The 24,121-nt window shown below is 38.2% G+C and overlaps 1 protein-coding gene across 2 annotated transcripts in view; it reads left to right on the forward strand.

Moving 5' to 3' along the window:
* The window catches only part of HECW2 (HECT, C2 and WW domain containing E3 ubiquitin protein ligase 2), a 433,607-nt gene that overhangs the window by 7,032 nt on the left and 402,454 nt on the right, over nucleotides 1–24,121 (forward strand). The window lies entirely within an intron of this gene.

Here is a 24,121-nt window from a genome sequence, read left to right on the forward strand (position 1 = left end):
CCAGTTTTAACTCTATGATCACATGACCCTACAAACTTTGATCACATGACCCTACAAAAGGTACCACTTGTGGTAAAAGAAGGATGTTTTGGGAGGAACTGACTAGTTCTCCTCACTCGCAACACATCATCTCTGTAATACTTATAAATACGAAATAAGTTGAGCCTACTCTTCCTCAACCCAATGAAAGAATGTTAAAACTGTGAACTCTAATACCATTATACTTTAGGTACTATTAACCCATCTGTAAGCATTAGTACATGCCTAATTTGGGGGGCATCTATAAGAAACAGAGAAGGGAAAACCCTTTTCCAGTTTTTATGGGAGTCTATCTTTAATTTCCCTGGGCAGACACTTACTAATGGTGTGACCCTGGGTAAGTCACTTAACTCTGTTTGCCTCAGTTTCCTCATCTGTAAAATGACCTGGAGAAGGAAGTGGCAAATCACTCCAGTATCTTTGTCAAGAAAACCCTAAATATGGTCATAAAGAGTCAGATACAACTGAAAAACAACTGAACTGAATCTTTAATTTGTTGGTAGCTTCTTGTGCATTGGTCTAGTGATATCTGTGGATAGTATGACAGTCAGGAATGGCTGCTGGTAAATGTGGGTGGTATGAGTACACATTCAATAACTGGGTGAAAATTTTGGTGGATTCAGTTTAACTAAAAACAAGCTCTCAGGGGACCTTCTCCCCATATAGACATATCCTGAGAACTACCTTAGCTTGCCTGTCTATGAGATGCATGGGAATTCTTGCATTTATGTTTGATAGGTCTACTAGTTGTTTTAATGTCTGACATTTGCCAAGAGAGTCCAGAATCCTCCTAATTTTTAAGCTGTCTGGGCCATTTGTGCGGTGGCAGAGCCCTTGGTCTCTGTATTCATTGCTCTCATCAGATCTTGGCCTCTACCACCAAGAGTAGTCTTTGATCTTGGCTTCTATCCATAATTGAAGGCATGAAAGCATGAAAGGGATCTGCCTGGTCTGCTCTGTCTCCACTGGGTGGATTTCTTCTCAGAGACTTATGTCGCACAGGTTGCTTCAGGGACGTTATGATATTCTCTAAGAAAATCTGAATATTTGGTGCTCATGGCCTAAACTTGTGAAACAAAACCATACTTCTTAGCCAAAGCTTCACTGAATGTGGACTATGTGCCAATTTGTAATAATGCCTCTGCAGGTTGCCCAGTCCATGTAATGATTAATTATGGATATAACCTTTTTATGTCACTCCACTAAGATCATCAGAAGCTTGGTCAGTATAACCAAACGAAAAGAAATGCATGTGTTGTTTGTAAGAGATCTACTGAATTAAGTATTTTTCCCACAAAGGTGGTGCACTATTTGCCTGTTTTTTTAATGGAACCTTGGGAAATACAGCAGCAGGTATATTACTGACCAAATTTATTAGCTCTTATGTAAGGGAAATCCCTTGTACAGTATTCTTACCTGTTCCAGATAACTTTGATCTTTTCTGTGTCAAGGATCACACTGTTCTTCTTTATGTACTCCATGTGCTCCATTCACTTTTCCCATTCCTTTCCCCAATCTTTTCCTCCCCTCCTCCATGCATGGAGCACATTCTCCATCTCCATCTATTGAAATCCTCTTTTTTCTAGTTTCAGGTCAGGTGTCACCTCTTCCAGGAAGCTATCTCTCCTATTAAAAGTGATCCATCCTTCCTCATATTTTCCTAGAGTACTTGGGTCTCTCTTTTGTCCCTGTCACATACAACTGTGTATCATACTTACTGGTGTACAAGTCATATGTCCCTAGTAGACTAAGTTTCTTGAGGTAATTTTTCATTTTTGTATCTCCAGTTCCTAGTATAATGCCTGGCATATAATAAACATTCATTGAAATCACTTGGTACAGCGGATAGAGTGCTGGGCCTGGAGTCAGGAAGACCAGAATTTGAATTCAGCCTCATACACTTACCAGCTGTCTAACCTTGGGCAAGTCACTTATTGTTTGCTTCGGTTTCTTCATCTGTAAAATGGGGATAAAAATAGCACTCTACCTCCCAGGTGAGGATCAAATAATATAATTGTAAAGTGCTTAGCACAGTGCTTGGCACATAGTAATCACCTATATAAATGTTAGCTATTATCAGTATGGATACTCCTTTCAGTAACTCCTCATATTGTGGAGTGTAGATGACTTTCACTTTGTGGCCACCATTCTGCTCTCAAGCTTCTTGCATGAGGACCTTTCCTCTGGTACCAGACATGCAATCAGAGCAACGATAGAACCATCAAGCTAGGGAGGGGGTAATTATCTAATCCAGGGGTTGGCAAACTATGGCCCATGGGAGAAATCCAGCCTGCTCTGTTTTTGTACGGTCTGCCCCCTGTTTTTGTATTGTCTGCCCTGTTTTTTATGACCTGTGAGGTTTTTTTTTTTTTAAGTAAAAACCCTTCCATTAGCTCATAGGCAAAGGCAGTTAGGTGGCTCAGTAGATAAATTGCTGGGTCAGCTTGGAGTCAGGAAGACTCATCTTCCTGAATTCAAATCTGACCTCAGACATAGCTATGTGACCCTGGGCAAGTCACTTAACCCTCAGTTTCCTCATCTATAAAATGAGTTGGAGAAGAAAATGGCAAACCATTCCAGTATCTTTACCAAGAAAGCCCACACAGGGTCACAAAGAGTCAGATGTGACTGAACAACAACAACAATGAGCTCACAGGCTGTACAAAACAGGTGGCTGGCTGGATTTGGTCGGGGGGCCAATTTGCTTACCCCTGGTCTACTCCTTATCTATAAAATGAAGTAGTCAGAGTTCTCAAAGCAAATGAAATAATTTTTCACACCAAAGAAATGAAATAATTTTCAAAGGTCACACAGAAGAAACAGAGACTAAATGGTGGGAAAAAAAATAATTCGAGACTACAGCTGAAGGCTAGTGAACCAATAAGAAAAGTGAGTTTGTGTGACTCTCCTTTTTCTACCAGTATCTGTTTTCCCTACTGTGAGGCTTGGCAATGCCAGGCATTGGTGTCAAAGATGGCGTCCAGCATAATGATTTAAGGCAGCAGTTCTCAAAGTGTGGTCCATGGAGTCATATAGCGAAAACTGTCTTCATTTCTAGTATGACAAATATTGATAGAGAAAACCCACATAACCAAAAGTTCTTTGGTATTCTCATAATTTTTTAAGGGTATAAAGACCAGTAAGTTTGAGAACCACTGATTTAAGGTATCTTGGTCAGTCAGTCAGTGAAATTTCTGGTGAGGTGTGAACTCTTTTCCCTATAGGAGAGGCACTGGCCACACCTAAGGAGCTCAGTCCTAAAAAGTGCAGCTCACATTATTTAGCCTCCTTCTAGGGGTGAGAGGGAGGGAGGGAGGGAGTGAAATGGAGACCAGTATTTTGCCATTTACCTGAATTGCTTCTGTACTCATGCAAGGCTGCAGAGTTTCCTTCTGTCCACGTTGGTGTCGTCTCTCATTAGACTGATCCTGAGCCTTACTTATCTTTGAACTCACTCTGTACTTTTGCTAACACAGAACTGTGTGCATATTATCAGCATTTACTATTTTTGGAGCATGTTGGTAGCAACGTTTACAGGATCTATCCTTAGGTTTCTCCAAGAGCACTATAGGAATCTCAACCTTGTCCTTCTCTGTGACGTTGTTAGATAGTAGGGTTCAGTCCATTCCATTATATGGACAAGTCAGCATCTTCATTAAAAAATTCAGTTCAACAACCGAACTGTAGCATATCACCTACAGTGTGTATGGATGGAAGACACAACTGTGCAGAGCTTTGTGCTGAGGAAGATAGCTGGGAAAGATGCAAAGTTCAGATAAGAAATGGTCCTGGTCCTTTTGGAGTTTGCAGAGTAGTTGGAATTAGGGTAGGGGATATTTTATTTATGTAGATAACAATATTACAAAATAATAGAATATAATACATGATGAACAGTCATACAATTAAAGTTCTCTATGTATGATTAGGGAGGGCTAAGGTCATTACTGACTGGAAAGGATTTCTGGATAAGGTGGCATTTGAGTTTGGCTTTTAAAGATAAATAAGGATTTAACAGATGGAGAGGAGTTTATCTTCTGTATCTTCTCTTCCCTTTCCCTATCTCCCTTCCCCCCCTCCCTCCACTCTGTGGCTTGAAGTTGCTAAGACATAATATAGATCAGATAAGCACTTACAAGTGGGGTGATGTTGGAAGTGTGACTGTGTGGTACAGAAATGGGTTACTTTTAATCAATCAACTAAACAAGAAACAGTCATTAAGCACCTACTGTCTGTCAGGCACTGTGCTAAGTACAGAGGATACAAAAAGAGGCAAAAGAGAGTACCTGCCCTCAAGGACTTTACAAATCGAATAGAATATTTTACAATCTTCAAGTTGGGTTAAGGGTAGAACCAGACAAAGGACTGTTTGTGAGTAGTAGTATTTTGAGTATAGAAGGTTTGGTGTTTGTTTTTTGAAGTTGTGTTGTTTCTTCTATCCAACTATCCAGTTTGGGAATTACACGTACAGACACTTGGCTCAATATTATGAACAGAAAAGTCAGTCTGCATGAAACCCATAACACCTCTAAATGTGGCCCAAACCAGATTAAATGTAAATAGAAAATATTTAAGAAAATAAATAAAATACAATAAAACACAGATAATATTACATTATAAAACTAAGTCAATAAGTGGCCTGCAGATATCCTTATACACGTATTTGGGGCCTCTTTTTCTATTTGAGTTTGACACCACTGATACATTAGACACTGACCACAGAGGACTCTGTTGAAGTTTGGTGTCAAGTCTTTGATAGTGCTTGGGCATTTACTACTCAGGAGGATAATACATCTGGATTTATGAAACCCTTTAAAAAGACATTCTGGAAAATTTAGGCACCCTGGCAGATCAGTAAATGGGTGGCGGTGGTAGTGATAGTATTAGTCAGGTGTGCTATTGATCCCCTCTCAAATCATACCACTTGAATGTATGACTCCTCTACTTCTGTGTAAAGCTGGCCTGTTTCATCAAAATTCATAGCATTTCAACCTGAAAATTTGAAAGAGGCCAGTTTGGGATAATTTAAGTGACTAAGAGGTGAGGAAATAGGGTCAACAAGGTTAGACTCCATTTCTTCATTCCTTAGTTTGGCAGTGAACAGATGAAGAGATATAGGGTGATGGCTTGAGTGAATAAGATGGTCATGCCCCAAGGAAGGGTTTTCCTTCTTCCCTCTTTTTTTTCTTTCTTTTCCTCCTTTCCCCCTCATTCCTCCCTTTCTCCCTTCCTTCCCTTTCTTTCTTCCCTTCCTTCCTTTCTTCTTCCTTCTTTCCTTTCTCCATCCCTTCCTCCCTTCCTTTCAGAATGGAGAAAGTCACAGTGGTATATTGACCATATGGTATATAGGTATAAATGATTTTAGAAAGACTAATGTAAAGATTCCTGAAAATAATTATTATAGGGTTCCCCTAAAAGTCTAGGCACAGATTCCTTGCAAATAACTGGATATCCAAGCAGTAACTGACTAAAAAGTTAATTAGGTTGTTTCAAGGTACAATTCTGACCTTTTGAGATTGGTATCAACTAGTGCAACCACATTTCTTAGTACTACTGTTAGGGAACAGGATCCTGGGTAGTAGGTACCATGGGACTGATTGCTGGACTCTTTTTCATTAAACAAACATTTATTAACGGCAAAATATATGTATAGGCCAGAACCATATGTGTAACTCATTGTGTGAAGTGCTGGAGACAGACAAAGACAAATAAGCCCACAGTCCGCATCTAGGAGGGTATGGTATAGTTGCAGTCATGTGATGTACATAAGCAACTGTAATATATAAGTGTATAAGTACATGAGGAAAATAAAAAATGGAAAATGCTAGGAGTTCTGATGAAGAAAAACATCATAGGTTTATAAGATTTATCAGTGACAAAGACTAGAAATTATCTGCTTCAACTCTTTCATCTTAAAAATAGGGAAATGAAGGCCCACAGAGGTGAACTGATTTGCCCAAGCTCAATATTGGGAAGGTAATGGAGGAGGTGGCATTTTAGATGGGACTTGAAAGATGAGTAGGATTCCTACAGGCTGAGATTTGGGAAAGAGGGCGTTCTAGGTCTGGTGAAAGTGACAACTGGGGATAGGTAAAATGTGTTCAGGGAATGACAAATAGCCCACTTTGGTCTAGAAAGTATGCAAGAGAGAATAGTCACGTAGGAAGTCTGGCAAGGGAGTTGGGAAGCAGCTGAGGAGGGTTTTATGACTTTGCAATGCCTCTGTCTTAACAACCTATGGAGTCAACCACGGCAGATACTTTTTGTTGGTATAGACTGGTATCCTGCTCAATGGGGAGAGGCAGCTTGAGTTTTAGTATAGCTTTAGGCATTTCTTAGAAATGAATAGCATAGTAGAACAATTTTTATAATAACAACATTATAAACACCTTTGAAGCATTAGGAACTCTGGTCAACACAATGACAAACTACAAATACAGAATACTCATGATGGAACCTGCTCCCCATTTCCTAGTAGAAAAGTGGTGGACTCAGAGTATAGAGACACATACGCATAATATGTATATGTACATATGTGTATATATATGCCTATTACATATACATGTGTATTTTATATATAGTCAGTGAAGGAATTTGTTTTGTTTGGCAGGTTCATAATATATTTTGTTTTTCTCGCTTTTTCAATGTAGGAGGGAGATGGGAGGAAGAGAATGCAGACCTGAAAATAAAATAAAATAAAATAAAACTGAATTTTAAAAAGGAAATAACTAGTATAGTTAAAAACAAAAACAGGAGTTCCACAAAAGGACACCATCCTGTTCTCCATGCCCCTCATCAACAATATTTGGAACTGATTTAGGGTAAATGATATTTTAAAATCCTAATTTATCTACAGAAAATTGAAAAAAAGAGCTAACCAATTACCATCTATGATCACACGGAGAAATTAGGTTGAAAAAATGGGATGGGACATAGGTCCATGTGAATTTTAATGGGAGAGAGGGGGAAATGATGTAATTTGAAAACATCTGAGTGATGTCCAAGTCTGTATGTCCCATTGACACGCGCGCATGTGTGTGTGTGTGTGTGTGTGTGTGTGTGTGTGTGTGTGTATTTAGGTATATAAAACTAAAGTAAACCAAAGTGGTCATATTTACCTAGGACCCAATTCTAGATAATGATGATTCATCTTATTTTCTGACAGTGTAGTATATTGTGGAAAGAGTACTAGACTAGAAATGAAGAAGCCTGGGTTCTGGTTTGGACCTTTTGCCTATTTATTGTGTAGCCTTCGGCAGTTCAATTAAGTACTCTGAGTCTGTTTCCTCATCTGGGGTTTAGAGTATGTGATCATAAGGGAGTTTCATAACCTGTTTTGCCTTATCCTGGAACGTGAAGGATGGACTGAGTCATACCACAGGTATAGGAAGAACTGCTAGTGGTTGAATTTCACAGGCCATTCCTATGGAATCATGGGATTAGAACCCTTAAGCTAGAAGAAACCTTGAGAACTTGTTTAAACAGTCTTAATGTTTTCAGGTAGAGACCACATTTATACCATTCTGACTAAGAAGAAAGAGAAAGGAGATGCAAGCCCACCCTAAGGCAACCCTTCTAAATGTTTAATGATTTTCTAATTTAGTCAGTTATATAATTATTCAAACTTAAACTTTAATGATTCAATATAAAACTATTTCTAATTTTTCTGTTGGTAGCAGGAATAATAAGATCAATGATTAAGAGCCGGAAGGGACATTTGAAATCATCCAATTCAAATATTTCACTTTACAGATGAGGAAACTGAGCCCCAGAGAGGCCAAGTGACTTGCCAAAGTCATAGAGGTATTAAGTGGTAGAACAATTCAGAACTCTTCCCACTGTAGATGCTTTCTAGAGTGCCTTGATCTTATTCTTGGTATAATAACTCTTCTTTATGTAATTCAGTTCAATAAAGCTTTATTCATCCAGTTTCAACAAACACTAAGTAACTATTGTGTGTAGATCACTGCCCAAAGTGGCCTTTAATTTCATAGATCTTATGGTAGCTGGATTGATGAGCATTACCAAATCCTGGGTGATGAAATAAGAAGCAAGTTAATTGCTTGGACTTAACTAGAAATGAGAGGTGTTTAGGCCCTTGGAGGAATAGATTGTAAATAAAATTGGTCCTGGAAAGTCACAATCAAAAGGCAGTGTGATAGAAGGAAGGAAAATGGGATTTGGATTCAAAAGACTTAGATTCAAATTCTGACTATGTTTCTCTTTGCTCATGTGTCCCTGGCTAAGTAAGTCATTTTGTCTCTCAAGATACTGGTTGCTAGATAATTTTAATGGCCCTTGTGGCTCTAAATTGCATGCTCCTGAGTTTCATCCCTATTTCATAATAACTTGTGTAAGTTGGTGTATTTGAATCCCTTGTACTAGAGATAGAGGGCTGATTAAAGTGGAACATGGCAGAAAAACTTAGTTGTTATGGCGGGCCACCAATTACACATGAGTCAGTAATGTCATTAATGCTGATTTTGAACAGAGTAGTGAGCATGTATAAATAAAATTGTAGCATGAGGTAATTTCTGTCATACTCAGCACTGGCCAGGTGCTTACTAGAGCACCAAGTCTAATTTATGTTTCTACAACTTCAAGGATATAGGAAAATTGGACAGGGTTCAGCAGAATGCACCAAATGATGGAATAAACCTTACAAAAACATTTTCAAAGATTATTTACCTAAGAATACAGAGAGCTTAAAGCCACTGAACACCGATGTTGTGGTTTAAGATTATTTCTCATTCTATCCTTTAGGGGTCAATTTAGGGGGCTTCTGGTTAAAGTAGAATCATAAAATCTTGGACTTGGAAGAGGTCGTGAGGTCTGACCTTCTCACCACAGGAGTTCTTTCCATAAAATCCCTGACAGATGCTCATTCAGTCACTAGAAAACAGTTTGGTTTTTTTTCCCTTCATCCAGAACTCTGTTGATGAGTGAGACATACCTATCCAGTGTATAAACTATTGAAGCCTTTCTGATTTACCTTAAGTACTCTGTTTGAGCCATGCTCAGTCATAGAATCATTTACTAAATTCTGCATGCAAAGCTTTAAGTTGTAGAATAGTTCCTGATCTTCATTGATAGAGCAAGTTTCCTCATAAACAATTCCCTAAGCTGATGAAATCACAGGTTTACCCCTTCACCCACAATATGCAAAGCCCAGTGTTAAGTAATAGGTGAGAAATAAAGGTAATTATAACAATTACTATCTCTAGGAGCTCATAATCTATTTAGTGAGTGGGTGGGGAGGAGGAGGAGAATATGACACAAATTTGACTAACCCCACTACCTCATCCCATCCCACCATTGTGGTATAATGGAAAGAGAACTAGATTTTTAGACAGAAGACCTGGGTTTGAATCCTGGCTCTGCCACTCACATGTTTTGTAACCTTGAGCAGTAACTTAAGCTTATGAGCCTCAGTTTCCTTTTTTGAAATGAGGTTAATAATACCTGTCCTGTCTATTTCTATTTCTACTTGTTGTGAGAATCACATAAGGAAACTTTTATAAAGCAAAAGATGACACCCAAATTTATGAACACCAGTGAGTGGATGAATGGTATTGCTATTGACAGGAAAGAGGAAAGTAGGAATGAGTCAGTTTTGAGGGCACAAGAAGTTCTATTTTGAACATGTTAAGTCTGAGATGCTGCCAGGATAGCCAAGAGAAGATGTCTCAGAGGTAGATGGAAATGTGTTTCAATCTTGGGTGAGAGGGTGGGACTGGAATATATATATTTGAGAACCTAGCTAATAGAAGTATAAGGTAAAACTCACAAAATCATAGTCTCCAAACAATTATTTGACTGACCACTTTGTGGTCACATTGTGACTCATTTTGTGAGTTTTAATCTCTCTGACTCTGAAATCAGTTCTCTGAGTAATCTGAGGTATTACAATGCCCTGCAGCCTTCATCATTTCTCTGTTCTCAAATACGTCTAAGTTTTGTAGTCAGTCCTTCTAACAACCTGTTTGTCACATTTTATCTGAAAACTGTAACTTCATACTGAATTTTTTTCATAAATGTTTTTTGCCTTTTTCTAAAGCCAAGCTGTTCACATATGGAAGAGATAATATCTTGCATCTATACCAAGTTGATTTAATTCTTTTTTCTCATATAATCATTAGTTTTTCTGCCCCTTTTAACAACCAAACTGCTCACATAAGGGCAATTCCTTACATTGGTATTAGTTGAAACTGTGGACATAGATGAGATTGCCAAGGAATAAAGTACAGGAGGGGGAAAAATTGTGGTCAAGGACAAAATCTTGGTCAACTCCCACCTATAAAGGACCCAGAGATGAGCGGTAAGGGAATTATGAAAATCAAGGAAATGTGGTATCATGGAACCTTAACCAATTGTATAGTTCCACTTCTTTCCTTGTGACAGGGGTGAAAGAATAGAGAATAAGTGAAGCTGTTGAGAGCTTTAGAGGTATGGAGGCAAAAAAGGTGAGCGGGAGCCTCATTCTTCTCAATGAAGAAAGTTATCTGCTTTAAGTGCGTGAGGGTGGGTGGGTTGGGGAGGTTTAAGGACTTGAAGAGAAAGGGAAAGGTTTGAAGCAGTTGCTGCACAAAAAGAGATCGGTGGTCCTTTATTCTCCTCATATAGATTCCTTAACAGCAATGAAGCCCCAGCCGTGATCATATAGGCAGCGTACATTTTAACGAATGAAATCAGTTCCATTTTGAGACTTTTTCCAGCAATGCTTAGCAGCTTGGTAGCAGGATTAGATAAATCAGATGGAGGATACCCAGGGTTTTTTTTTAATTAATTTTTTATATTGAATTTAAACACCAAAGATATTATTTCTATATACATAGCCAAATGCAAAAAAAGAGGATTCTGTATGAAACTGTCAGTCTCCATTTCATGCTGCTTGCCTTTTGAGTTTACCCAGATTTTAATACAAGCAGGTAAGCAAAGGAGAAAAGTCAAAGAGGCAAAGAATTCTAGGGCAGAGGCTAAGAGATCGTTGAAGCGGCTGATCGTGGGTGCAAAACTAGGTAAAGAGGCAAAGGAAGCAAAGGAAGGAGGAGAGAGGCGATGGAAGACTAGGGGTTGAGAGACTGGAGGTCGTGAAGGGAGTGAAGAGCAGGTTTACTGTGAGTGAGAGAATAAAAGCAGAGGGAAATTTTGGAAGTTGTGGTGAAGAAAGTAGAATGTTGGTATTGGGGGATTGGAGGTGGAAATTTTAGGCCTTTGGGGGAGAGAGGGAGGGTATTGGGAAATTCATCAACCCAAGAATACATTGCATTTATTCCCAACTCCTTACTTTTATTCATCATGCACAGTGAGCAGCCCTTGGAGACGGAAGACTTGGGTTTATAGATCTAGAACCGGAAGGGACCTCAGATTCCATCTAGTACCTCCTTTTACACTCAGAGAAACAGAGGGAAGTTGAATGACTTGTCCAAAGTCACACAGGTAGGATCAGAGGTGGGATTCAAACCTAGCTCTACTGCCTGCAAAACCACCATTCTTTCTACTGCCCCACTGTGTCTCTCACTCACCTTGAATTCCTTTCCCTTTGTCATTTAAGGTCTAGCTCTAATTTCAATTCCTTCATGGAACTTTCCCTGACTTTTATGGTCTTCCCTGATTTCCTCCTCTGCTGATCTCCTCCTGTAATGCAACTGTGAGCATCAATCCTATTCTGCTTTACCTTGTGCACCAGATGTTTTGTTGGTTACTTTTATCCCTCCAACTAATTTGCAAGCCTCTTGGAGGTAGAGACCTCTTCTGTGTAGCCTTACATTACCTAGCTCAGTGTGAGCATAAAGTAGCGTGATAAATTGATTGATTTTGCTGAGAAAGGCATTTGCATGGCTGTGTTTCAGATATTAAATGCTAGGCTGTCAAATAGAGATATATCAATAGCTGAATATTCATGATTTCATCAGTTTTGGAACCCTGACTGTAAATTAGTCTTAGAGGGTTCTCTGAGATTCACGATGCTTTGCTCCTGGTCACACACTGCCCTCGGGGCAAACAGAGATGTCACTGTAGTATTATAGTGTTTAAGAACTAACAGGTCAGAGAAACTAACTGGGCTTTGAGGCGATCATGTGCCAAGCTTTATTCTTATACCTTCAACTGCCTATGGGAGTAGAGACTCCTGCATGTTCTACTGGCCTCTTGAACTCAACAAATACAAAGCAGAACTTATCTTACCACTTCTAATTGCTGCCTGATTTCAAAATTTTGCCCTCAACACCACAGTGAAGCCAATCTTCCATGTTGTAAGCCTTTTGACTCTTCCCTCTCCTTTACGTTTCTCATCCAACTTGTCAAGTCTGGTTGATTTTTGCACTGAAAAGTCTTGTATCCTTGCTTTCTTCTTCATTCCCATCACCCTAATACAAGGCATCATTGTCAATTGCATGGACTATTGCAATGCCTCCCCCCCAATAGGTCTGTTTCCATGTTTTTCTGTCTCCAAACCTTCCATCACACCACTCTTAGTCGAATTTTCTTATGCATAGTACTGGTCATAGGATTGTAAGATTTAGAGCTTGAAGGGAACTTAGAGGAGGAGCTTGATAAATGCTTATTGGTCATTGATTGAGTAGAGAAAAGTTTGCTCTAACCTTCTCATTTTATAGATGAGAAAAGGTAAGTAACTTGCCCAAGGTCACACAGGTAGAAAGTGGCATAGCCAGTATTTGAACTCAGGTCCTCTTCCTCAAAATCCAGGATTCTACATCCTACTGCCTCAATCATTCTGTCTGGATCAGAATGTTTCCTACTGCCCAACAAGGAAAGTTCAGACCCTTTTGCTGTGCCCTCTACTATTTTAAGGCCCTCTATAATCTGGTACCACCATGTCTTTCCCTTCTTCCTACCAAGGAGTCTAAACTCTAGTCAAACTGGATGACTTATTCCCTGTACCTGCCCCACACTTTACCATTTCTGTGCCTTCATCAAATGAGATTTTTGTAAAAATGCTTAGATGGCTTCCAAGTTAGGTTTCAAGTCCTGTCTTTGACAGCCTGTTTGTGTGACCCTCATCAAGTCACTTAATCTCTTAACGGCTCCAGGTGATTCTCTAAAGTTATAAAACACAGAATGTGTGCTGATCCAAATCAATAGAGTGAATTTCCTTTCTTGGAATTCCTTATGACAATGAAATCACAGGTCTGATCCCCAAAAAGGGATCTTAGAGGTCTCATTTTATAAACAAGGAGGCTCAGGGGACTGCGGCCCAGGAATGTGACCTGTTAGAGTGGTAGTATAGGTAGCAGTAGCTTGGTGGTTTAGTGAATAGCATGCCAGGTTTGGGTCGGGAAGATCTGAGTTCAAATCTGGCCTCTGACACTATGTTACCTTGGACAAGTCACTTACCTTCTGTCTGCCTCAGTTTTCTTATTTGTAAAGTGGGAATAATAACAGTACTTACCTATTGTGAGGATTGTTGTGAGGATCAAATGGATAATAATTATAAAATACTTAACATAGTGCCAGGCACTAGTAAACACTGTACAAATGCTGCCTTTTATTATTGTTGCTATTCAGCAGAGGTGGCATTCAAACTCGGGCCTTCTGACTCCAAATCTAGAACTCCTTCCTCTACACAACATTGCTCCATCACAATTGATAATGCAACCAGGAGAGAGTTGGTTGTAAAATAGTAAATTGCTCTTTTTATCCCCACCTCTAAAATAGTCTTTAAGTATCTGAATATAGGACTTTTGTTTAATTGAAATTTACCCGTCAAATTATATTTCTTTATTTTTTAAGAAACAAAAATGGTTTTAACATTTCACCATTTGAAAGTGCAAATCACAATTGTTTTTGAAAGGTTCACTGCAACGTATGAATACAACATAAATTTCAGTATCTCAAATTATGTCCTTCTATCTTTTTTTTCCTGTTATTCTTCTTGATCCCTAAAGCATTTGCCATGTTAACTGTTTTCCCCTTTCTGAAACCATCTTCTCCCATGGCTACTGTGATGGTGTTTTTCCCATGGTTCTCCTCCGGCCTCTCTGACCACTCTTTCCTATTTCCTTGGTTAGCTTCCTAATCTCTTCCTCCCTGTCCAACATGGGTTCTGTCCTTAACCCTCTTCTCTACCAATAATCATTCTCAGTGAATTTGACCACTCCCAAAACTTCACTATGCAAATGGATCCTAAATACTTTTCTATTTTCAACTTCTTTTATACCCTTAGTCCTATTTTTTTCTGACTACTGGATTCTCCCAACTGAACATCCTAATGACACTTAGCAATGATTTCCTAATTTTATCTCCAAAACATCCCTCTTCCACTAACTTCCTGGTATTTCTTTTGATGATACCACCATTCTCCCAGTTACTAAAGCTTCTTAACTCAAGGTTATCTTTGACTCTCCCCTCTCCCTCCTTCCCTCTACCCCAATCAGTTATCAAATTCTATCCATTTTATCTATGTAATGTATTTTATACCTATCCCCTCTTTACATTACATTTTGAATATTGTGAAAGTGGTGAGAGAAGAGTGAGTCAATATGCCTTCCCTAGGTTTCCTGATTTTTTTGCATCTTCTTTTAAAGGATACCCATTATCTGATTTAAAATTATATTTAGAGATATTACATTGACTTTAATTTTCCTTCCTGAATTTTAAAATGTCCACATACTGCTACTGTTTTTGTTGTCTTCTACTTTTACAAAGTGCTTACTAAAGTGAATATACTTCATGTGTAATAAAGTTTCACTCATTTATCTCTTAATTCTTTGCTATACAACTCTTTTCTTCTAAGTATAGTATTCAAGCACTTCCCAGACATTACCTCACTTATTTCCCATCCTGAAAGATTCTTTCTTCAATTTTCAAATGAGATCAGAGGTCATGTCCAGGGTCAGAAAATGAGATAATATTGAAGTGTTAAATAGAATTGAAGACTCTTAATAATCAGTTTGTACTCTAGACAATCTAATTTTTTCAATACTTTGAAACAAGCAGGAGGAAGACAGGAATACACGTGAATGAACAAAAATCATGAACTATTAAAAAATTCTATCTTTGGTAAGAAAATGTTGTGGATTTTACATACTGGGCGAGAGACAAATATAAAGAAAAAGAGTAGGCTGATGTTCAAAGAAATGAGACTCAAGGTCAGTTACTTGGAAATCCATTTTTCACACTGCCGAAACGATTTTCCATGCATATCTGACCACATCATTCCTTTACTCAATAAACTCCAGTAGCTCCCTATTGCCTCTAGGATCAAATATCAGCTTCTTCTCAATTTCCTTACAAAGTCCTTCACATTTTGGCCCCAAGCTATCTTACTCTCCTTCACACATAGTATGTTCCAGATGACTTGTTTTCCTACTATTCATCACTCATGGTATTGCATTTCCCACCCCTGTCCCTTTGTACTGTCCTTCCGGGCTAGGAATGTATTCTCTCCCCACCTCTGCCTGATGGGATCCTTCACTTCCTTCAAGACTCGGTTCTAACACTACTCTACCTTCTAAATAAAGTTTTTCTTGGTTTCCCTAACTACTAATGCACTCTGTCCCTAGGTACCTTATATTTAATAATATTGATTCTTACATCCAGTCATATTCTTAAATATCTGTATACGCTTATATATGTACATGTCTGATTGCTTCATTTTTTTGTGTCTGTATTCCCACTGCCTAACAAACATGGTGAGTGCAGGACCAAGACATTTGTGGATATAGTATAGTTAACTTAAGTTCCTTTTACCTGAAATGTTTATGATGATCTAAGAAATTGGCTCAAAAATTATTAAAATTGTAGCTAGAAAAAAACCCTAGGGAATAGGTAGGTCCATTGCCTAATTTTATAAATGGGGAAACTAAGGCCCAGAGAGATGAAGTGACTGGCTTAAAGTAATGCAGGAATGATGTTCACTAATTCTCATCTATTAACATGTCAGAGTGCTGACTAAACACTTGAAAAAAATAGCAAAACATGAATAGTTCCAGTGTCTGTCCTTGAAGTAAGAAATAGAGCTACATAAAGTGTTATTATTGGCCTTAGGCCTAAAGAACGAATCGAGAATGCAACAACCATAGCATGCATATATTTTTCATTGTCTATGATTGTTCATCTTCCCCAGAGTTCTACTTCCTCTAGTCACTTGATTTTGGAGAACTTAGGTAGAAATATTACGTATTTGGTCTTAACATTCTCAATGCCAAAGCGAAGGTAATAATAGTACCTTCCTCCTAGGGTTGTGAGAAGCAAATGAGATAATATTTGTAAAGTGCTTAGCACAGTGCCTAGCATATACTAGGCATCATATAAATGATAGTTATTATTATTATCATGCATTTTTAAGGAATACTGGGTTAAGAGTCAGGGCTCTGTGACTAACTTTGGGCAAAGAAACAATCTCTCTGAGACTCAATTTCCTTGTTGAAACACAACTTTTGGGAAAGAAACTTCGGATTGCTAACCCTTGCCTTTGATTAATTTGGAGCTCCATTCTGACCTTTTGGGGTAATTAGAAGAGGAGTAAAGATTCCCTTCAGGGTAGAATTAAGGTATGTTAAAAGTTTCATTTTCTTCTTGTCCAGAGTCTCATAGATTGATGTTTATTCCTCAGGGGCTACCTTCCAGACAAGGTACTCCATTATTCTGGGATGCTTGGATAATAAACAGGAACTAAGTAGGCATTAAGGACTGAGGGGAAGGAACCTTGGTTGTGGAAAGGTAACTATGCCTGGTAAATTGTAATACAGATCTATTTAAATGCTGGAAGCCTGGGGGCATTCTTGGCTCTCCTGGGACTGTCTTCCTATGGTAAGCCTGACACAAGGAAGATATACTCTAATGTAGGCACTCTGTGGTAATGGATGCTGGTCTGCTTATTGTAACACCAGTGCTATTTATTTATGGGAAATGGGATCTGTTTTACCCTTGATTAATCATCACTGGGAAACAACATTTCTTTTCTGGGGGTGCTTCTTCCCTCATTATCTTGGCATGAGGTGACAGGGTTTCACCTGATTGGAAACTGAGCTTCACTGGAGATCGGAACACCTGTTATTTATTTGAGCAGACAGAACTCCCTCCTGTTTACACCCTCAGATTCCTTGTATTTGGAGTGACCAACCAGGGAAGCTAAAACCGCCCCCCTACTTTGGCTTTTTTCTTGGTCATCCCTGGAACTTGGAGAGTGTGCAGGCACCCCGATCAGCTAGTTAGTTCTCTTTGTCCTCTGTCGCCACCCCTTCTCCTCCCATGTTGTAGCAGGCATAATCCTTGCTCACACTCCCCTTTCCCCCGTCATTCAGTCATACATCTGTAGAAGTGTAAAAATCCTTTCCCTTCCTGTATCTCTCTGTATTTTCATCCCTATTTACCTCAAAATGATTTGAGGAGGGGAAAGAAAGAAGATTTGGAAGAGCCACTTTGGAGACCATGATAGTCTGCTGGGAAGAATAAAATGATTGCCATGCAGCAGTGATGGCAGTCTTCTTCAGTCCTGCTCCTCCACTGCCATGTATCCTCTGGGAACCTCCTCCCCCAGTTTTGTTATTTTGCTAACATACTTCCCTGAGTCCTAGATCTCTCCGTGTTATTTCTGGATCCTTGTAGGAAAGGCTAGCCTTTCCTGTACTGGATGCTGCTTCTTTTCTTATGCCTCCCATGGACTGGGAGGAAGGATAGATATACTCCTTGATCCACACTACTACTCCTAAGCTACCCAGATGCTACCACCACTCAGGAACATCTCCTTAATCCACTCTTTTAACTAATTTGGTCTAGATCCTTTGGTCTTTATCCTTCTTTCTCAAGGAATTCAGTACTTGGTTCTCAGTCTTCCTTTCAACCCCTCTTCTCCCCCCCACTCCCTTATACTTAGAGACTTTAATATACATGTCAATATCCCACTGAATACTCTTGACCTTCCAGTATGTCCATCAGTTTCTTCGACTCTCATCACCTAAGACACCCACAGGGACATTCATTCACAATCAAATAATGTAGAGTGCTGCTAGAGGAAAGCCAGTCCCCTACAAATTTATATTATCTGATCTCAATCAGACCATCACTGCTGCATGTGATCCCTTTTTTATTTTTCCCTTATTGTCTCTCTACTACATTCTCTTTAATTGAGATTCCAAACAATCTCTTCTCTCCTTGACCCTCCATACCATTCTCTTCCCACTCTGTCTCAGCAATGACAATACCTGCTACTTTACTGAAAAAATCAAGGCCATTTAACATTATTTTTCTCCTTTCCTATTCCATGCCTCAAAATGCTGCTACATAATCATCCATTCTCTCCTCTTTTGCTCTAGTCTCTGTGTAGGAGATGCCAAGGAGATGCCCCTCTATTCGTACGTTTGCTCTCATCCCTTCCCATCTCTTCTGGGAACCTATGCCCTTGATTATTCTCTAGCTTTTTCTCATCTTCAATCTCTCCATATCAATTGGCTCCTTTTCTTGTTTCCTACAAATACACTTAGGTTCCATCTATCCTTAAAATATACTTACTCGACTATGCCATTTCCTCAAGCTATCATTCTACATCTCTTCTCCCATTCAAAGCCAAACTCTTTGAAATGATTGCCGAACCTTGTTGCCTCCATTTCCTCACATCTCACTGGCTCAATCTGACTTAAGACTCTCTCACTTGACTGAATCTGCTCACTTCAAAGTTAACCAATCATTTTTAACTGTTAAATCCAGTGGTCTTTTCTCAGTTTTCATTCCACATGATCTCTCTGCATCATCTTAAACTGTTACAGACCCCATCTTGCTGGATATTCTCTTCTTCCCATGCTTCAGTGACACTTCTTTCCTAGCATTCCTCTTACTTGTCTATACCTTCCCCTCAGCTCCCTTTCCTAGATCATCCATTTCTTTATCATTAAATGGGGGTGTCAAAGCTCTTTACTGGGCCCTCTTCTCATCTTTTTCAGTGATCTTATCAGTTCTCATAGGTTCAGTTATCATCTGTACACAGGTGACCCCAAGAAGTATAATATTTCCAGCCCTAATCTCTCTTCTAAACTCCATTCCCATATTATCAACCACTGGATATCTATTCCTGAATGCTGAGTTGAAAACTCAAACTCAGCATATCCAGTCCCTCCTCCAAATTTCCCTATTTCTATTGATGTCTCCATCATTTTTCTGGTCTTTCAAGTTTGAAGTCTCAGAGACATCTTTGACTCTTCCTTGTTCCTAACCTCCCATATTCATTAACTTACCAAGTCTTGTTAGCTCTACCTTCTTGATATATTTCACATTGATGCCCTTCTCATCAACATAGCCACTGCTGTTCTTTAGGCCCTCACTACATCTATCCTGTACTATTGCAGTAGCCTCCTGATTGATGTCTAATCTCTCCCCCTTTCACTTCATCCTTCAATTAGCAGTCAAATTAATATTCCCAAATAATTGATCTAACCATGTAATTGGGGGCAGCTAGGTGGCAGTAGATAGTGTACTGGGCTTGGAATCAGGAAGACTCATGTTCCTGAGTTCAAATCCAGCTCCAGAAACTCACGAGCTGTGTGATCCTGGGCTAGTCACTTCACCCTGTTTGCCTCAGTTTCTTCATCTGTAAAATGAACTAGAGAAGGAAACGGCAAACCACTCCAGTATCTTTGCCAAGAAAACCCCAAAATGAGGACATGGAGAGTCGGACATGACTGAAAAATGACTGAACAACATTAACAAAAAAATCATATAATTTCACTGCTCAAAAGTCTTTAGTACCTTCCTTCTTGCATCTAGGATAAAATGGAAACTTCTCAGCCTAGAATTTAAAGACTTCCAGGATCTATCACCTCCCTTTCTAGAATTAATTTATATTACTCCCCTTACCATAATTTGTGGTTCAGCCAAACTGGCCCACTTACTGTTCTCCAAACTGGATATGTCATCCGCCATCCTCCTTGTTTTTGCCTCAGGCTCTCCCCCACATCTGGTGTATACGCCCTTCTTAACACCTTGGAATCTCCTGATTCCTTCAGTTCTCTGATCATGTACCATTCCTTTCCCGAAGCCCCTCCCTGCCACAGTTGTCTTTAATCTGGCTCTCCTGAAATTATTTTTTACTTACCCACCTGTGGACCAGTTGTGGCATCCTCATGAGAGCAAGTATGTCAAGGTCAGGGACTTTTTGATTTTTATCTTTGTGTCTTCTGTGTCTAGAACAATGCTTCACACAGCATAGGTGCTTAAATACTTAGTCATTCAAATGTGTAAAATGAAAAAAACTAGGGCTGGAAGGCAATTTAGTTTTTTCTTCTTTCATTCCTATTTTTATTAGTAACAGCCAACATGTGAATAATATTTATCTTTTCAAGGTACTTTCCCATCTGTTCTTATCTTTACACATGATAATTCTGTGAGGTATGTAGAAGTTGTTTAAGAGGAGAAGAAACTGTGGTTCAGTGGGGTTAAGTAACCTGCTATTTACTGCCAGAACCCATATTAGATGACTGTCTCTCCTGATTTGTAGGTCCTTATTTTTTCATGAAGTCATACTCTTTCATGAACAAAGTGTGGCAGAGAATAAGATATAACAATTAAAAAAAAATGGAGTAGAAAAGTAATGAAAAAGAACAAAAGGGAAATATATGAGGGAATAAGAACCAGGATTACTAAACTCGGTCTTTTAAAAGACCAATGCCACTAAAGACCAATAGATGACATTTCTAGGAGCTGGTGTCAAGATGGGGATATGATTGTTGAATCTCAGTTTTCATTTCTTTTATATATTGTATTTTGTATTTGCTATTGTATTTTGGGCTTCTTGTTCTTTTAATTAATTTTAGGTTTCTCTTTTGCCTCTGCTGAGTAAGGATGGAAATAGATGAGATTAAGTGAGTACTCTTGAGGTGTTTTTATTTTTAAGTTTGACAGCCTTGTCTAAGTCTTTTATAGGCATGATTACTCTAAGATGGAAAGAAAATATCTCTGAGTTCTAGCTATGCATTTGTGGACCCCTCTGATTTTTTTCTCCTACCATACAAAATTTGACTTGGAAGACTAGAGAGAGAGTTCATTCTAAGCAACATCTTGATTCAAACATCTAGAAAAATATTAAAGAAAATATTTAGGAATTGATGTAACTTCCTGAATTACTAGGTCTCAAAAATTAGTGTAATACCTTAATGCATTAAACCTGTGTGGTATAAGACTGATAGAATCATGTGGTGTATTAGAAAGAGCACAGGTCTTAGAGACAGGAGAGATCTGAGTTGGAATTCTTCATCTAGCACTTAGTAGCTGTCTGACTATGGACAAGTCATTTAGCTTCAGTTTATCATTTGCAAAATGAAGATAATAATATCATCTATCTGACAAGGGGTGTTGTAAAGAACAAATAACAGATAATATTTAAGGCACTTTGAAACTCAGGTGCTATATAAAAACTGGCTATTATATTTCCTGAGTTAAGACATAAAATACTTTCATACCTTTCTTAATGTGTAAAAATCTTATTATAATGGTTATTGTCTGATTTCTCATGGCAGGAGGGCTAAAACTTCTAGAGTGCAGTTTTAGCAAGCCTTCACCTCCCTGAGCCTTAGTTTCATTATCTGTAAAGTGATGAGGATGGCCAAGACATTCTCCAAGGCATAACAATTTGGATCAACCATGTAAATCTACACCATGAAGTTTAGATAATTAACTGGAGTAGCATACCCTGGAATTGCCATGTGTCCATTAACACCTCATAAGGGCATAATCTAAGGTTCTTACTTGGTACTGCCAAAACATGAATTTTTGTCTCATGACATCGCAGAGGGTACTTTTCTGAAATGATAATGTTTTAAATAAGAGCTATGTTCTTAGAGAGCTAAAATTTGAACTATAAAAGCTTAAAATTGATTTTCTCAGACTTGAAACTATTATAGATAGCAGGCTGCATTGGGTAGGGTTACTTGGCTCTGCTAAGAGACTGGAGTTATGGAAATCTAAAATCCCAAGTTTTTGGAGGGATCCCTGAGATTTGTAACTGGTGGACTGCCATTGAAAAAGGGGAAATTTCATCTGAATGAGGTTGTGTATACGAGACAAAAAATAAACATAAATGTCCACCCCCCAAAATATCATGGGATCAAACTTAGAAGATTGTTAGTCCAACCTCTCATTTTTGAGGACCCAGAGAGGTTATTTGTTTATAGAAAATGAATGGGTGATGGGAAGAAACTCTTAATAGAAGCTCTAAAATGGTACTGATTTTTAAAAATAAAACATCTTTTTGGCATACTTTTCTTTAAAAAATTATAAACTCAACTTTCTATTAAAAATAAAATCAAAGACATATGGAATGAAAAAGAGAATAAAATACCTTTTTTTTTTTTTTGGCAATTGGGGTTAAGTGACTTGCCCAGGGTTACACAGCTAGTAAGTGTCAAGTGTTTGGTCTGAGGCCAGATTTGAACTCAGGTCCTCCTGACTTCAGGACTGGTGCTCTATCCACTGCACCGCCTTGCTGCCCCAAAATACTTTTCTTATGGCAAGAATGACTTTTGCTCAAAATTCAAATCATTGTTAACTATTCTATTTAATTATCAATAGGTTGTGCCATAAATGATTTTTTTTTTAAATTGTGGCATTAACTATACAGTTCCTCAAACTGTTTTTTTTCTACATATGTTATTTCATATGCAGAAGGCACAATTGAGTTTTTTAAAATAAGTATCCTATAGTATGATTTCATCTGGAAACTTTAAAAACATTTTTTTCTTTTTAAAATGTGTTACTGCTAAGAGAAATTTATTCAGACAAAATATTCTTACCACATTGTTTTGGTATGAGGAAGATTTTTAAATCCCCCTATAATGGTCAATGATCTTCCATGGAACTAATGAGGAATAGGTTATAAAACGTCTTTTTGAATCTTTATTTATTTTTTATTTAAAAAAATTTTTTTGAATCTTTAAAATATGACTGACATCTACCTATATGAGTTTTGAGAGTGGATCAAAGTCTAGATTATCTCAAAATGTTTTCTAGTGCTGTGATTCTTTGAATATAATACTTTATTTGTATTTCACTGAATAGGTGTAATATGAAATTTGAATTTTGAGAGATAGTGGGCAGAGAGCAAAGCCAATGATAAAAACAGAAGATAGGAAATGGAACTTCTTTAGGGCAGATGATGACTTTTAGTTTTATTAGTTTTCTTAGTTACCTGTTTCCCTTCTCAAAATGCCATCTAGAATTTGTGTCATTTGCTTTTTTCAGGGATATATTGCCTTGGGTGAGGAAAACTTAGAAAACATTTCAGGGGTATGGTTGTGCTCATTTTGATTTTACCGACATTTCACGTTGCATGTTGCTGTCTTGGTTTTAGAGATAAAATTTGTCCCTGCTAGATGATTGTTTTGGGAGTTCTTATATTAATCCTTTTTTTAAAACATCTTTTACTAGTCAATGCAGTTGTAGCTAAATTATATGCCATAATGGAAGGGAGCCATGGTGGAGTATGTATCCAAAATGGAGTAATAAAAAAATTATCCTTGTGTAGTTCTGTAATTAAATGAGAATATATTGTGTAATAGGTTTATCTGTCTAATTGTGTTTTGCTTAGTCTAATAATTAAACTAGTTTTCATTCCTTAGGCACACTGAGCATAGGAGACAGTAAGAGGGTTGAGATTGTGTTGGGTTGAGATTATATAATAATTTGTAATCTGGGTAATAGTTGAAGAAAAGTAAAGTGAAGAGCATGTAGATCTCTGTAGAAGGAAGTATCCAGTTCTTGGTGTTCACAGTCCTTGATTTGGGAATATTGAGGTTTTCCCACTTCTACTGCCAAGGTTCCAGGAGATATATCTCTTCTTCCCCATCCTGGCACTTAGAATTTTACTAACAATAATGTTAAAATGGTAGTCAGAGGCAGTTAGAGAAGGGTATTGTGAGAAAGGTGTTTTAGGATTTAAGGAACATTTTAGGTTGAGCACATTTTGTGGCCCGGCCTGGAAATCTAATCTCTCCTGTATCTAACATTGTTTCTGCAGGAAAACATGTCTTCTCAACACTGCTATTTTTTGACAAGCTGAAGAGCACTCATTCAGTGGGAAACATTTAGAATATATTCTTTTTCTCCATAAAAAACGGTGAGGATAGATTAACCTTTT

Source organism: Vombatus ursinus, unplaced genomic scaffold, assembly GCF_900497805.2.
Source record: "Vombatus ursinus unplaced genomic scaffold, bare-nosed wombat genome assembly UNPS02014779.1, whole genome shotgun sequence".
Taxonomy (NCBI): domain Eukaryota; kingdom Metazoa; phylum Chordata; class Mammalia; order Diprotodontia; family Vombatidae; genus Vombatus; species Vombatus ursinus.